Here is a 17,242-nt window from a genome sequence, read left to right as displayed (position 1 = left end):
ACAGTATGGAAATAATGGTCAGTCTGCTTTGATAAATTTTACATGCCTATTTGACTTGCAAAGGCAGTCCTTGTTGTTGCAGGTTTTCATAAATACATAAAACAGTAGTAGTGTACTGTTTTAATGGTGCAATGTTGATATTGTCTCCAGGTAGACATGCACAACTCCATAGGTAATCTTGTAATTTAACTATTTTTTATTCTCACTAAGATCATGTAATTTTCAGTCATCGGCTCCTTCCATCACTCCCTACATCCCCTCCCTCCTCCAACTCTTTCCTAAACCTTATTGTATCCTTCATGTTTTCCTTCCCTTCCTCTCAGTCCTGTCCTATCCTCATACCCTCCGTTTTCTCTTCCCATCTTTTCTCCCTGTATCCTCCACCCACCCTTTCTCACTCTCCTTTCCACCCACCTTCCCCGAGCCCTTTTTACCCTCTCTCTCGCTCCTCCTTGCTCCAGCAGCAGAACAGTTGCGTATTTCCTCACCGCTGTCCTCTCTTTTGCCTACCACCTCCTCTATCTGTCGCTCCTTGCCAAATAATTTCAAATTCTCGTCCCTCTCTTTCTGTCTTACACTTTCTATCTCCCAGCAGAGGACATCATACTCTCTGTCTTTAGTTTCTCTGCTTCCCTCTGTCCCTATTTGTTTGTGTCTCAGTTTCTCTCTCTCTCTCTCTCTCTCTCTCTCTCTCTCTCTCTCTCTCTCTCTCTCTCTCTCTCTCTCTCTCTCTCTCTCTCTCTCTCTCTCTCTCTCTCTCTCTCTCTCTCTCTCTCTCTCTCTCTCTCTCTCTCTCTCTCTCTCTCTCTCTCTCTCTCTCTCTCTCTCTCTCTCTGTGTCTTGCTTGCCTCCTTGCTTTCCCTGCCCTCCTTTTCCAGGCAGAGGTTAATACACTCCATGATGGCATTATTTCCTTGCTGGCCCTCCAACAATATAAAAATTCAGAGTGGACAGCTCAATCCCTCTTCCATCTCAGATTTGATTGTAATGGTATTGCCTCCTGTCCCTGGGAGGCCTCTGCCGCCTCGCCAACCCGGCCTTTATGACACTAAATGGCCAGGCTACAATTTTTCCATCTATTCAAAAAATTCTGTTAATAACTCATTTGGAATGAGACATCTGTGCTCCTTGGGCCAACTGTGGCCAGCTCTCTCACCCTGCTGCTCCCAGGGGGTCAACATATATAGTGTAAGATGCAGGGCTAAATTGCAAATAGTAAGGATTAATTAATATCTCTTAATTTAAAGTGCCCGTCCTCCACCACCTTGTACTACAACTGACAGTCCCAAAGAGACACAAATTTCATATTTACTACCTTGCATGCAGAAAGTATTCAACAATGCACAATAGTCTGGCACGGGCACAGGCCTGTTCGACCACTTTTCCTCCTGCCCTGTGCAACTTTACAAGTGTACCCATTTATCACACTTGATGGATTTATGTAATAAAACCCATTTCCTTTCCCCATAAAATCCCATTAAATAATAAAATAATTATTTATTGATTATTCAAAAAGGTACATATGAACGGGTAATGGCTCTTTACAACACCACTGGACCTGCAATAAATAAAGAAGGGAGAGAGCGAGATGGAGTTGGAAATGAGAGGGAATGAAATGACTTTTGCACCAGTAAAATCTGGATTCAATATGGCCTCTTGCAGCATGGATCAGGAAGGACATTATTCAATCTTCAGGAGCCTCATATGGGAGCAGGACCTATGAATGGTTTTGATATACTATACGGACCATTTAAATGAATAGAAATGAAAATACTTTGAGCTCGGTGTCCTGCTCAAATCTTCCATCTCAACCTTCTCCATTTCCTTTGCTGTGAATGAGAAAAGACACATTTGATTGACAGAACTAATTAAAATAGAAAAATAACACTTTTTTGTGTGCGATGTGGACAGTGAGTCTGATTAATTGCTTTATTTCCCAAATGAGAAAGGTTGTATGTGAGCTATAACTTTTTGCTGTACTGTAAGTAGAGTCATGTAATTATGTTTTTAATTTCAGAGAGGATCAAAGAGTGTCAACTAATTTGGCTTTGCACGAGCAACCAAGGCTATACATTAGTGTCATACACTGAGAGGTTTAAGCAGTGTTATTATAGAGGACTTAGCAAGCGAAAAGAGAATTTGGGCACAAACTTGATGGTGCTACTTGGCTATTTACCATCCCTATACTTCTACATTCAACTGTGAGAACAATCGAGTCAGTATTAAAAAAAACAAACTTTAACTACTACCTTTATAATTATTGACATTGTCTATACACAATTTCAACGGCGTGCAGATCTTCGATATACTTTCATAACATGTACCGTATTTCCCGGACTACAAGTCGCACCGGAGTCTCACTCAGCAAAGAACGCTTTGTTGAGAGGAACAAAACATATATAAGTCGCTTTGGTGCATATATAAGTTGCATCTATATGGTGGTACAGTAAATAGCTCTGCGCGGGACTGTTTTCTTAATCTCACTCACGCTTGCACCCGCAAACATTCTGACCATTCACGCCTGCACGTTAGAGATCCATTTATTTTGTGTTTTCTCCCGTCCCGCAGGGAAAACACGTTATCTTACTGTGTAGTATTAATAAAGAGATGTGTAGCTGTACACACACACACACACACACACACACACACACAAACACACACACACACACACACACACATATATAAATATATATATACTATATATAATCCAGTTAGTCAAGTAAATTCTCTATGAGACAGTACAAGCCTGTTTCATGCTATAAGCAGTCATATAAAATTATATATAATTATAAAATAAGATGATTGCTTATGGCATGAAACATGCTTGTACTGTCTCATAGAGAATTTACTTGACTAACTGGATTATTTTGCACCTTATTTGTTGAGCACTTTCCCTACTGTTGAGTGTTACTTTTAGCAAAGTTATATATATACATATACACACACAGTGTTGGGAGTAATGGAATACATGTAACGGCGTTACGTATTTATAATATGAGTAACTATTCAAATACAGTTACAATTAAAATGTATGGTATTCATAATACAATTACATTCTTGAAATTAATGGATTACTTATTTCTTTTCCTTTGGTGCCATTCTTATTTTAAGAGGACTGCGACACAAAATGCAGTGCAAGTGATCTCTCCGTCTCCTCATTCCTGCACTCCCACAACCTAAATGTTAGTTCAACAGTAAATTCAGTAAAACAGTATGCTCTATTTTCATCTTTGTCTAATGTTTTTTCATTCTAATAGCTATGGAAATAAAGAAAAGGACATGGAAAAGTTCTCTTCTTTCTTTCTTTTTTTTACTAGATAAAAAAATCATAAATCTTTTGTGTTTACATATTCTTCTAGCCTTTATTACTATTGTAACGAATTCGGGGGGGGGGGGCAACCGCAGGAACCGCCGCAGCCGGGACGCGAACTCGTATCTCCCGCGGTAGACATCGCCAACCGCTCGACTAAAGGGTCCGACGCGTTAGCCAAGCGCTACCGAGCCTGATCGTTACATTACCCCACCCTCCTTCGGGAAGCGCATCCGATGGAGGGAACCACCACAGCAGGGACGCGAACCCGTAGCTACCGCATCACAGGCGACAACGTTAACCAGTCGACGAAAGGATCTGACCCGTTAGCCAAGGGCTAACGTGTCTACTTATCCATGCACGTTACAATATATATTTAAGGTGACTCATATGCATTCAGCCAGTTGATACAACTGAAGAAACAGAATAGTCTACTCAAGTAAGTAGTATTGTGTGAATGCTGCATATACTGTTACACAACATGTGAGAAAATATTAAAGTAAGCCAAAGTATTTAGAATACGTTACTCACATTGAGTAATCTAACGGAATACGTTACAAATTACATTTCATGACATGTATTCTGTAGCGGAATACATTTTAAAAGTAACCCTTTCAACACTGGGTGTACGTGTGTGTGTGTGTGTGCGCGCGCCACTCGGAAACGGCCACAGCTGGGACCCGAACCCGTATCTTCTGAACCGCGGGCGACAACGTTAACCAATCGACTAAAGGATCTGATTCGTTAGCCTAGGGCTAACATGTCTACTTATTCGTGTACGTTACACTGCCCCGCCCCCTTCAGCATGTCAGCTCCCTCACGCCTCTGGGCGCACGCGTTTCCGATGACCACACAGTCTCACCATCCCACTTCTGACACCAACGCAGCGGGGTCGGGGGGCAGCTCGGGACGCCGCATCTGGGACGCGAACCCGTGGCTCCCACACCGTAAGAAACTACATTAACCAGTCGGCTAACGGGTCCCAAGGGCCACAGAGCCTATTCATCCGTGTTCGTTACAATATACTACACTATGGATATTCGAAATGAACAGACGTGTCGCTTTCGAGGAAGGTACATATTTACAATTTCATTTTCGGCCCTGTGATGGTTCTGGCGGCCTGTTCAGGGTGTCTCCCCGCCTGCCGCCCAGTGACTGCTGGGATAGGCTCCAGCATCCCCGCGACCCTGAGAGCAGGATAAGCGGTTCGGATAATGGATGGATGGACGGTTGGATAGCTGTTGGAATAATGTAGCGAAATTACGTTCTGGTGCATAATTACATCCATACAAATACAAAAATTAGATATTCTAGTGCAATAAGTACAGTTATTCTAGGACAAATTGACATTGTATTTGTTTATTTGGTATTTTAGAACATGTTTTGTTAGCTGTGGTTGGTTGTTTTGCTAAGGTTGTTTTATTTGTTTTGTTTCCCTATGTCTTTTAATGCACTGATCAGCGTTGTATTCTGTACAATGACAGTAAAGGATTTCTGTTTGTCAAGAAACCCTTTCCCGGCGATGAAGTCATACGACTGAATGTGTCTAGAGTAAACTGTGACACATTTGTTTGTTGTTTTTTGGTTGGATCTTGTTTACTATGTGCAAGCAGAAGTGCTCTTTATCTTTGAAGGAGAGCTTACTTTGACCAGGGAGAACGGAGCAGGTACGTCACCTCAACCCAGAGGTGCCAGATTTGTGCCGGTTGTAGAGCAATACTTTTGCACATTCGTCGCAACCAACAACGTCCAGTTCGTTTCCAGCGTTGTCAGTAAGAACTTAGAAAGTTTTCCAGCTATCAGACTAGCCTTGCTTTTCTTTTGTATTGCAGTGACCTGCTTTAATCTTCTTTTCAACTGCATTTATTGACTCCGTCCTTCTGGTTAGCGCTAGCTAAATTAAAACCGCCCGCTCCCGCGAGATTTGCGTTGGGTCGCATGGGTGCCAATGCAGTCCTCTAAACAGTGCCATCTAGTGGTCGTAATTGAAATGCAGCGCAGTCGTTCGACAAAATTACGTTGCATAAATTGCTTTGTAATATAAATCGCAGGACCAGCCATACGAGTTAAAAAACAAACAAAACAAAAACAAAAAACAGCGATTTATAGTCCGGGAAATACGGTACTATTATTAACAGAGGCCGTAAGGTTTCCTATTCATTTGTTTGTTATTAGGGTTGACCTTTAAAAAAAAGAGCATTTTTTTTGGTTTAGTACACCGACCAATGCGCCAGATTAACGTCTTTGCGCTTTTTCTGTTTCTATAAAATAAAAAAAGGGAATTTAGTACCCTCCTCTTCCCTTTGACAATGATCCCTCACATCTATCTGTCATAAACACCCTTCCACAACAGCAGAAGAGTGGGTCTTCTCACAAACAGATACTTTAATGTCGGCCACATATTACATCCAGGGTCTCTTAATAACCTATTTGTGTTCGCTCTTATCCCCGGCTAAAGTGCGCCCACTCTCCGCCGTCTTTTTCCTGGGCTTGTCTCAATCCCTCCGCATGCTGCGGAAAAACAGATGCTATCTCGGCTATATTACTTCTCAAAGCGCTCATATCCTCTCCCATGCTATTTCCTTTGATCTGCTAGGCTTGCTCCTCTCACACCAGCCCCCTCACCCGTTCCGCTCTTCCCCATCCCCCCCCCCCCTCCACCCACCGGCCGTGACTGGAGAGAGAAAGTGCGCCCGGGCCGGCGATTGCGGACGTTTGGAATTTACCTCATCTGCTCTGTGTCGTCAGAATGAGCGCGGTGCACTGTGGGTAAGATGGCTAACGTCTCCCAATTCTTGCGCAATCACCGTCAATGGAGAGCGTTAACTCAATGTCCGGGTCAGTTCAGGGGTCATTACAACTTTTCGTGACATCATCGAAATAGTAACTTTCAGTTTAAGAGGACACGTGTAATATCAACTGATTTTGAAGAGAAAACACTTTTCAGTTCTTGACGGATTGAGCTGAAAGTGAATATATATCAACCTCGGTTCGAGTTTTGCTCGTTTGGATCATCCTTCTCTTTTGCACCCATTCTCATTCTTGTTTTGTAAAACCAGTATTGTTATACAATCCGGAGCTTGACAGTTAAAAATAGTTGGCCCATTAACTGGTTACATATGTTGCTCTTTTTTGTTATTATTATTATTATTATTATTGAACACAATACAACACATTATACAGAGAAATGCACATCTCTTGTTCTTACCTCTCATTCAGGTTACTGGCTCACATACCTACAAAGGCATTGATGTAGGTCGGGAATTCAGCTTCAAAAGCGTTCCTGTGTTTAAAAAGTTTCATATCACAAAAAAACGTGATTCAGTCTAAGGGGTCAGGTCACGGAGCCCTTTTTGCTGTTGCAGAGAAATACAAAATGCATCGATAGTCGGCAAGTTCACGTTTTCACTTGAAAACAACACTGATAGGGCCCTTTAGACACAGAGCAATTTTCATGGCCTCAGGGCCAAAGAAACCCATTCAAACCCCATTGAATATTTCCCTTAATTTATGTAAAAATAAGTCTTGTTTTTAAATTCTGGACTTGTTGACCTTTTTGGACATGTAAGAGTTCATCTGACAATAGGGATATAAACTTTGCCATGAACCGTGAGCACTGCTGTTCAAAATGAGCCAATACATACTTTACAACACACAAACACACACACACACACACACACACACACACACACACACACACACACACACACACACACACACACACACACACACACACACACACAAACAAAATAGAGGGCATCTACCTTTTACTTGTTGGGATTCACTTTGTCTATATCTGCATGTATTATTGTATTATTAAGACCCCCCCACACACACACTTTGTCTATCTCTGCATGTAGTATTAAGACACAGACCCCCCCCAGACACACACACACCTAAGCACACAAGTGAATAAGTGTACTACCCCCCCCCCCACACACACACACACATAAGAACACAAGCGAATAAGTGTACTTCCACATACACACTCACACATACAGTACACACACGCACATCATGGACAAACCAAGTGCACATAACATTGTAACTGGAAGAATGGATGGATGGGACTGAAGGCAGGCAGGGTGGAGCAAGGAGTCTTTGGCCTTTTTAGGAGCAGCCAGGAGGGGGAAGCATCCCTCTTTGCAAGTGCGCTCAAAAGAAAAGCAAAGAAAAAAGTAATTAAACAAACATTTGCTCGGGATGATGTGTCTGCTTATCCAATCTGCCATACCCGCGTTTGCTCTGACACATACAGACAGAAAATCGAGGAAAAAAAAAAGAGATTGTTTGTTGTCTCCTCAGAGTGCTGGTAAATGACACACATGTTTCTTTGCCCATTCATTTAACCCGGGCTGTGCACATGAAGCGAAAGGGATTGAGAAACAAATGACGTAGTGTCATTTAATTAGGAGTTTTGCTGTGAGCAATAATCCTGTTTTTTTTTCCTCCTCATAACCTTTAACTACTTAATGGATTTGAGAAGCTATTACCTTTCAAGATTTCCGTTTTTAATTATTTTGAAGTATTGTCACAGATATGAAATGTCAATCACATGCTGGGATTATTGCTGTGGTTTATGCCTCTGCACGTTGGATCTCTCCTATTTACCACGTTTGCATAAGTTAAGCTAACGCCGCACTATGCAAAACTTGAAACTCTGGTCTTCTCAGCTTTCTGCGTTCATCTGTCCTCGTGCACCCATTCACATAAGCCGATGCAGCTTCGGCTTTAATCTGTGTGAGGCGTTTGGCATAGATATCAAAATCATCTCCATGCAAAAACATGCATGAGTATCAGAAAACAGGTCATAGGCAGTTAGCCTGCAAACGATGAACCACACTTCACATAACAACTCACAATCGTTGTGATTTTATGGCACACTTTTGTCTTTGTGCACACACATACACACATACACACACATATATATGGCCCTGTAATGGTCTGGTGGCCTGTCCAGGGCCTGCCCCCAAATGACTGCTGGGATAGGCTCCAGCATCCCCGCGAGCCTGAGTAAGGATAGGCGGTTTGGATAATGAATGGATGGTGTTTGTGTGTGTATGTATTTCTGTGCTTGGTTGTACATTTTTGCTGTGTGCATCTTTTCATTCACACAGTGTGTGAGGTATGTGTGTGACTGCATGTGCCTCCGCTCCTAGAGATAATTAGACAATGGCGACGATAAAGTGTCAACGGAGTCGGTTTAGTTTACCTTGGATGCCATTCAGGGAACTCTGCTGACGGACCGACCAATCAGGGCCGACCTATATGTCTGATTGTGGGCCTGACATAAAAAACAAAACAAAAAGAAGTCATGAGAAATGCACTTGGGTGATGTTCCCATGTGTAGTCATAAAGCACGGTTACCGCACCTAACATTAATGGTGCTCTTATGACAGTAGGCCTTAGCAAGGTAGAGGACATACATTTTGAAAAACAAACAAAATAAAGATAGAAAATCATGACACACATCAATCAAGCTCATGTCAACCAATTAAAATATGAAAATAATAAAATTCCTGTCCAAATCCATGTTTTTTTTTTTTTTGGTGTATCGTTCCTGGAGGTACTGCAACACCAGGTGGACGCGTGGCGTGGACGGAGCGAGCCCCCCGTCCCGTCTCCGAATCCGCGTTCCTGCCCGGGTCTGACACGCAGCTCCTAGGCTGGCATGCCGGGTCTGCTGGGCTCCCCGTGGCGCTGGCCATGTAATCATCATGAAAGTCTCTCTGGGTGTCTGCGCTCTCATAAAGCAGGAAAATGTATCGTGTAGCTCAGGAAGGGAAAATGAAAGAAAAGGAGAATGAAATTACAGACCTGGCTGACTGCACAAATCATGCATATCATGTTTTATGGCTTGCCAGAAGAATTCAACACCTGTGGATCACCGTAGCTATAATTGTATGTGAACGCACCGGGATGGAGGATGGGTGGGGGAGCTGTGGTTTGTGTGTGTGTGTGTGTGTGTGTTTGCCAATGTGGCTTGCGCGTCTGTTTCTGTGTAAGCGTCTGAGTGTATGGGAGTGAGTGTTTTTCTTGGCACAGCCGGGTCCCAGAAACAGAGGGGAGATGATAAAAAAGAAAGTTATGGGAATACCTGTTGTTCACGTCTTAAGTACATCCTGGGTGAGCCACCCACAGCCCACACGGCCCGTTCACAGAGGCTTCATTTGCCATTGTAATTACCCTGTTTATTTGCGGTACCCGCTTTTGTTGGTAAAGTCAGGCCCGTTTCATCAGATCGGGCCAATTTGGTCTGGCTTTGGCTTTGCCATTGACTTTAATTAAAAGAGGCAATCAGTGAATCATAAATCAAGCGCTGTGCAACCACTGGCTCCATTTGAACCTGGTAGACTTGTCCAAATCTGACGTGGCTTATGGTGAAAGTCCCAGTAGACAACATATAGGGCTGGAATAGCTGTGGAGCGTTCAATTAACCTCTCAACCACGCCTCACTCTAATGCGATGTATGAATTAAGACGTGGGAAACCCGCATATTGGTGGGGATTCTTTGCATTATTGCCCCGGCACAGCCCCCCCCCCCATCTTTCTCATCATACATCGGATCCAATCAGGTTTCCGAATGTAATGAACGAAACGTTATTTTTGTCCATGCCAATACCTTTCAGGATTTCTGATGGAGAAGATGTTTGAATAGAGTTTGAATTCCGACCGAGGTTATAGCACGGTGCATCCGAAAACCTTGCTCCTCTCCGTTCCGCCGTCCTTCCTTATCCTCCCTCCCTCCCTCTCGCTCTCTCGCTCTCTCTCCAACAACTACCACTTCCCACTTCCTCGTATGTACATATACTCTCTCTCTCTCTCTCTCTCTCTCTCTCTCTCTCTCTCTCTCTCTCTCTCTCTCTCTCTCTCTCTCTCTCTCTCTCTCTCGCTCTCCTCCTTTCTAATCCCCTCTCTTGCTCTCTCTCTCTCTCTCTGCAGAGGAGGCTGATGCTTGAGTCAAATTGATTACACCACTCCATCTGCATCATGACTGGCCTCCTCCTGTGCCTGCCGCCTCTGCCTACAGCACAGAGTTAGTGTACAATTACATATAGTTTAATATATCTGCCTGAGCACCTTTAAACAAGCATCACAAGTCCACGAGGTGATTTGTCTTCCAGCCCCATTACTCCGTTGTACATCTTGATAGCCCGGGATCGCTTCTAGCTATGTTTAAGCATTAAATAGTGTATTATTATTTCACATAAATCAAGCTGAGATGTTAGGGGGGTATTCATAAATTTTGCATTTCTCACAGACAGTATTTTAAAGCCTCTCTCGCCACTGCTTGGAATTTTGCGACTGAAGCAATTCCACTCCCCGCATCTGATGGTACGTAAAGGATGGGCATATCGGGGAGGTAGATTCAAAACAACATGTAATGCAGTTTAGATTAGGTTTTAGGCACTCTAACGCATTTATCACAGCACTGTTTCCATAATAAGTACCCATGCCTCTGTCTCCTTTGCTGCCAGACAGCTACACTAGCAGCACCACAGCATATTGGATCGTTATTGTCGTCAACGATGGGGAGAAATACTGACATAAGAGCATTTGTCATGACCACGCTGACTAAATCTCTTGCCGATGAGAGCTCACAATGACGTTTTCAGGTAAATTTCTGCACGTCGGCCTCGTTCTTTCAAGACAAGTGCCCCCCGACCCTTCTTGGATATTAGTCGTGTGTTTGTGCAAAACGTCTGCAGAGGAAATGACTTCACTCAGGAAACTGGATGTCAGCTTTCCACACGGGCACGAGAGCCGCCGATGTTTTAGTGAGGCTGACAAAAGCCCATTTTCTCAGCACGCTCAAACCGACTGTAAAACTACAAGTGACAAAGAAGGAAATTGGACTCGGAGTTGTTTTGGTTACTCCAAGGACACCACGCACTCGTGTTCATTTCCTGTCTATGGGCGGGTTCGCTGTAGTTGCTGGACGTGTGGGTTTACCTGATGAAACCTGCAGGAGTCTCACTGAAGTTTATGAGTTTATCTTTATGGACTACCAGTTATTTCAGCTACACAACAGACCAACAAGCGCTTTGCACAACAAGTTGCCAGTTTCATATCACAACCTTATTGCCGATATTAAGCTTGTTTTTGATTTTTTTTTATAGGTCACAATATCATTATATTAGCTATAGTTTTACATTTTCAAGTACACCATTGACATTATGCATTATTTAAACAACTATACGGAAGCTGTTTTGCAATGGCTCCTGAAATCAGGTACCAATTTGAGACACGTAAAAGTCAAATGTAAAAAAAAAGAAAAAAAAAAAGTAATTGTCGTCATTTTCTTTTGGCCTCAAAATCGTAACACTCACAAGATAAATATATGGGCGGTGTAATTTTAAATTCATTCAAATAAGTAATATGCTCTAGCAGTCAAATCAGTCGTGTACTTTAATATGCCCCATCACCGAAATTATTCAGTAATATAGTAAAACAACACAAGAGCCTTTCTAAACATAAATCAAGTGGCCCAAGCTGGTTAAATAATTCAGTAGCCTCATAAGTTTGACTTTTGTGGTTTTATGTTCACACTGCAACTGTACGACACAATTAAACCTAATTTTCACATTTAAAACACGCTTATCTTTCCTTTCCTTTTTTTCCGCACATGATAATCATATGACCCATTGGCCTTAGGGTGCTTAGTGCTGCAACAAAGTCTGTGAGAGATCTTGTAGAAGTCACTGCAAATTGGAAATTGACTTGATGCCAGGACAGTAAGTTGAGAGCCGGGGGAGCGAGAAAAAATGTCTTTGAACTAGTTTTTGCTTGCAGAAAATATTGCTGCTGGGTCGCTACTCTTTCTGAAGTGTTTCATGGCAGTGAGAATTAAGAAACAAAGCGCAGCACCAAATCAATCAGTGAAAGATGCAGAGAAAGACACCCGCAGATTATTCAGCTCACATGACATCACCCCGTATGCAAGTGACATGTGATTTATATATATATATATATATATATATATATATATATATATATCTTGCTATCTATTACAACTTTTTCCTGCATCTGTATATATATGTGTGTATATATGCGCATATATACATACATATATGTATGTATATGTGTCTATACATATACATATATACACATACATACATGCATATATACATACATACATATTTTTTCATATTTTTCACATATATATATATATATTCCCCATCTCAGCCAAACCAATATATATATATGTGTGTGTGTGTATATATGTGTATATATGTATATGTATATGTATATATATATATATGTGTGTGTGTATATATATATATATATATACTGTGTTGTTGTTGTTGTTTTACATGCTTTGGCAATATGTACACAAACGTATGTCATGCCAATAAAGCACATATTGAATTGAATTGAAATATTTATATGTGTGTGTGTGTGTGTATGTGTATACATACATATATACATATATACATATATATATGTATTTTTCTGCATTAATGGATGGTTTGGCTGAGATGAGAAATTGAATCAAATCTCATCTTTTCAATGGAGATCCTATCAAGGGAGCAGTGCTGATAACAAACCTGAAATGTGCAGACAGAAACAATGAAACAAGAAAAGGCAGCCAGCCAGTTATTGAGGAAATTAAACAGTCGGCAATTTAATGGATTAGTCAGAGAATGATATGAATCAAAACTGAACGCAGACTATGTGCTTTTGCACAGCTGTTTCCACCGTTAACATTTTAAATAAGCACACAGAGTAGAGGGGTATCTGTCTCCCCCCACCCCACCCCAATCTCTCGCTCTCTCCGTCTCTCTCTCTCTCCCACCATTCCAGGGGTGAGTGTGTCTCCCTTTCTTGACATGTGCTGGCTGGTTGCATGTTTCCCTTCATCTGCACTATAACCTCATCCTGTGTCCTGGAAACCTGGTCCTGTCATCCTGTTCTGTCTGGATCATACCGTTTGCTTAATTTTCACACGCGGATACTGGTGGGAATACCTGGGAGGGTAAATGGAGGGTTTAGACCGGAAAAAAAAAACATAATCCGGGTTCGCTCCATTCTAGTCCATCTACGCTGGACAAAAACCGCGTACTGATCCCAAAGCACTTTTGTGGTGGAGCATACACACAAATGCACACACGCCCACACAGGCATGCATGCGTCCATGCATATACACAAACACACTCACATGCACTCACACATTTTCAATGTCAATAGCTTCAGATATACAGAGAGGGTGTTTATACCACACATTTTTCCCCCTTTTCTACACTGACTATCCATTAAAAGCTACCGTTGGACATGCAGTGATTTTGTTGAGCAGTTTCCATAGGTTGTGTTACTGTCTTATCAATAACAAATCATAAAAGCGCAGCAGCAGAACAACCTTTTTTTGCCAGAATAATAACCCTTGCCTTGCATCAGAGTTTAAGCCCAACTGAAGATGGTGTGCATGTTGAAATGCCCCGCCGTGCTAGCTGCTGTGTGGATATTTGTGCGACAGCTTGCAACATTGGTTGTGTTTGTGACCTGCACGTGGTGAAAAGAAAAAAGAAAAGAGAAGGTTTCTCTCTTCTGTCTCATGTCTGTCTCACCTTTTGCCTCTCCCTCTTTCTGCCTCGGCTACACTTAGTTGCCCCCCCCCCCCATCATGATAAACCCAAGCATCTGCCTGTCCATCTTTTTACCCAGAAGGCTCTGGGGAGGGGCAGGACTCAACGCTTTTGAAGTACGCATGTCAAAGGAGGTCTCTGTCAGTGGCGCACCGTACACAGAGAGAGGCCTATGATTCATTGTTTTTTTTTTGCGGTACACCACTTCAAGAAATTTGGCGACGCTACATTAGAGAGCCAACTTCTGTAATTGCCGCCTCGACTCGCAGACACTTTTCACACACACTTCACACAAGCACACACGCAGACAAATATGCGGGTCGGCATACCCCGGTGTTTGCGTGCACGAACACTCATACCCAAATGTACTGAATGCACGTGCCACGTGCACAAGCACACCTTATCATGCATAAATGTATATTAATATAAACATATCCTCACCCCGACACTACCCATCAGCACGCTTGCATACATGCTCACATAGAGACACACATGGCCCTTACCCTAACCTGGATTTACAGCCCCTCTTTTAGTTTCATTTTTGCATATATATATATATATATATATATATATATATATATATACACACACACACACACACACATACATGTATGTATATGTATGTATATGTATATATATATGTATATATATATAAAATGTACATTGCTTATTCCTGCATATCATGTATTTTATTTACCTTTTATCTGTTCTCATGTGAAGTGCACTGTATTTTTTTTGTGCCATATAAATAAAATTTAACCGATATATGTATTTAAAGTGTGCGTGCGTGTGTGCCCATGTGTTACTATAATGTCTATTGACATGTACTACCCTCTTCTCTCCCCTCCACACAAACACGCTCATGACACTCACACAGCAAACACACTTCTCCAAACAAGAGTGCAGTAACACAACATTAAGCGGTTTTCTCTTCTCTGTTATCTCCAGCTTCCTTTTTGCCCTTTGGTTAAACATTCTCTTGGCATGCATGATCTCATTTAACTTTGATTTCCTCTTTTTCCAGGACGACATCCTCGATGGTTCCAATTTCCAGCCCATTCCCCAATTTTCAACCCCAATGACAGACAACACACACTAGAATGGCTGTTTAGCTCAAGAAGGGAATTGGTAAGTGATGATTTTAAATGCTGTTTAAGATAAAAAGGAGGGTTCGCAGCCGATAAGGATTTGCTTGGGTAGAGAGCAGGAAGCATGGAGATCTTGGTTTGTTTGGCAGTGTATGTACTCTTACAGCGGTGGCATAGTGCATGTACAGTTTAGCATATGAAATACAGTATATGCATACTTGTTATACACTACATATATGTACCACACACTGAACTGTACTACATATTAGCTTGACAGACATAGTAAACTGATGTCATATTATTATTATTATTATCATTATTATTGTTGTTGTTGTTGTTGTTGTTATCAACCCTTGCAGGCTTAGTTATTTTAATGCAAAAAAATTACTTTGGACTTAATTTCTTTGTACAAAAGAATATCCGTTATGTTTTGGAGTAATTTGGTCATCCCAGCAAAAAAAATAGAGCAGATGCAAAATTCAGCTGAAACATTTCAAAAGTAAGCAGGTGCACATATCAGCTTTGATGAAGTTTGCATGATCATAAATGAGCGATGTGATGCAATTTGTAAATCAATATCCATAAAACTGATTTATCCTTGAAACAATACAAACCACTGAAATGAGATAAAACTTCACAAAGAAGTTGCGCGTTTCTTTCTTTTTTTTCTGGACCATTTGAGAATTAAACACGTGCGAAAATGAGTCAACTATTTTCGAATATTAAATGCAGGGGGGGGGTTGCGTCTAATTTTGATCGTCTCATATTGCCACAAAATATCTTCTCTATATTCTTTCATCGGTTCATGCGCCAAAATATCAATTCTGTTTATTCGTCTCTGAGCTTTATCAGGGTTGGTCCATTCTTGTCTATATAAAAACAAACACAACCGATCCATCCGCACGCTGTCCTCGCTAACCCTGGAAGGTGCAAATCTTAAATACCGGCTTCATCTCAGACAATTCCACTGACATTCCTTGGAGGCTGACTCGTTGAGAATATTTGCTGAATTTGTTCCTGATTAACCTCTTGACTGTGGAGAATGTGTCCAGCATGGAGGCGCTCCTCCGCTGCCTGAGAGGAGCGGCTCATTGTTGGGGGCTCGATGTGGTTTGTGTAATCCGCTATAACCAATACCATAAAACCAAAGGATTCTAGAAATCTGTTTTCAACACGTTCGGAGCAGGAGCGAACCTGGGAATATTCTCTCCCGCTCTCTTCCCGACTCTGTCATGAAACACACGGCGCCCCATTTCCATAGCAATCGGATTAGTTCCAAGACCAGGCAAGTAGGAGTAATGTAAGTAACCATAGAAATTTAAATATAGGACATCAAAAACATTGTTGGGCATTTGTTTATTCTTGAACCATCTCTGTTTCTGTCTTCGTCCTCTCTCTCTCTCTCTCTCTCTCTTCCCTCTCTTCTGTGTGTGTGTGTGTGTACAGATAAGATGAAAACACATCTCTCACATTTTCCGTCATCCTGAGACGGGCTAACCTCCACGAGGTTTCATGTGTGTGTGTGTGGGTGTACTCTGCATCCTGCTTTCCCAAGTCGCTCTGCTACAGTCGTAGGCCGTTTAGCTGTGTTACATCGCAAAATGCCCAGTTTCGAAAAACATCGACACCCATTATTTTACCCCGATGCTGTCCAAAACAAACATCGGCGCAAACGTTGAACCCCCCCCCCCCTGCCAAACAAGAGACAGCCAGCACACCTCGTACCCAGCAACATTACTCATAGCCGGAACGGCACACGTCGGTTCAAGACGACATGCAGAAGTCACCGCATTACGCCATCTATATTTCGAGTAAAAGCGCGTCATCTGCTTCACAGAGATTGACTTGTCGGCGTAAAACAAACCATGCAGAGCTTCTGCTAGGCCCACATACAGTAACTCAAAGCAGGTCCCCGCTGCGGCGCTGACAGGCCTTGGTCGTGTAAATGCATCTTCAGAATAGAAGTATCGCTCACGCTTAGCTGCAACACACTTCTAGCTGTCCAGGTTTTAAGAGTCTGTATGAATGTGAGAGTGGAAATCTATCTGACGCTGGTAGATAAAGGCAGGGCGGAGGCGTAGGGATGTCATCGGGGTGTGTGTGTGTGTGTGTGTGTGTGTGAGATACTGTACTGGGATCCTGTGTTTGGCCGATCACCTGGGAGTGAGTGTGTTTGATGCGTCTCATTCTCTTGCATGAATTCAGTCGCACTACAAGGCCACAGTTGCATAAATCCCGCTACTGGCCTGCATGGATATGAG

General features: G+C 42.2%; 1 long non-coding RNA gene across 1 annotated transcript in view; it reads left to right on the top strand.

Annotated features, from left to right (window-relative positions):
- Positions 1 to 14,976: 14,976 nt before the first annotated feature.
- The window catches only part of LOC130129507 (uncharacterized), a 4,810-nt gene continuing 2,544 nt past the window's right edge, over positions 14,977 to 17,242 (top strand). Inside the window, exon 1 of the long non-coding RNA XR_008812069.1 lies at positions 14,977 to 15,021. This is a non-coding gene — a long non-coding RNA (uncharacterized LOC130129507). The remainder of the gene's footprint in view (positions 15,022 to 17,242) is intronic.

Source organism: Lampris incognitus, chromosome 19 (genome assembly GCF_029633865.1).
Source record: "Lampris incognitus isolate fLamInc1 chromosome 19, fLamInc1.hap2, whole genome shotgun sequence".
Lineage (NCBI taxonomy): Eukaryota > Metazoa > Chordata > Actinopteri > Lampriformes > Lampridae > Lampris > Lampris incognitus.
Note: the sequence above shows the minus strand (reverse complement) of the source record. Positions and strands in the feature narration are given on the sequence as shown.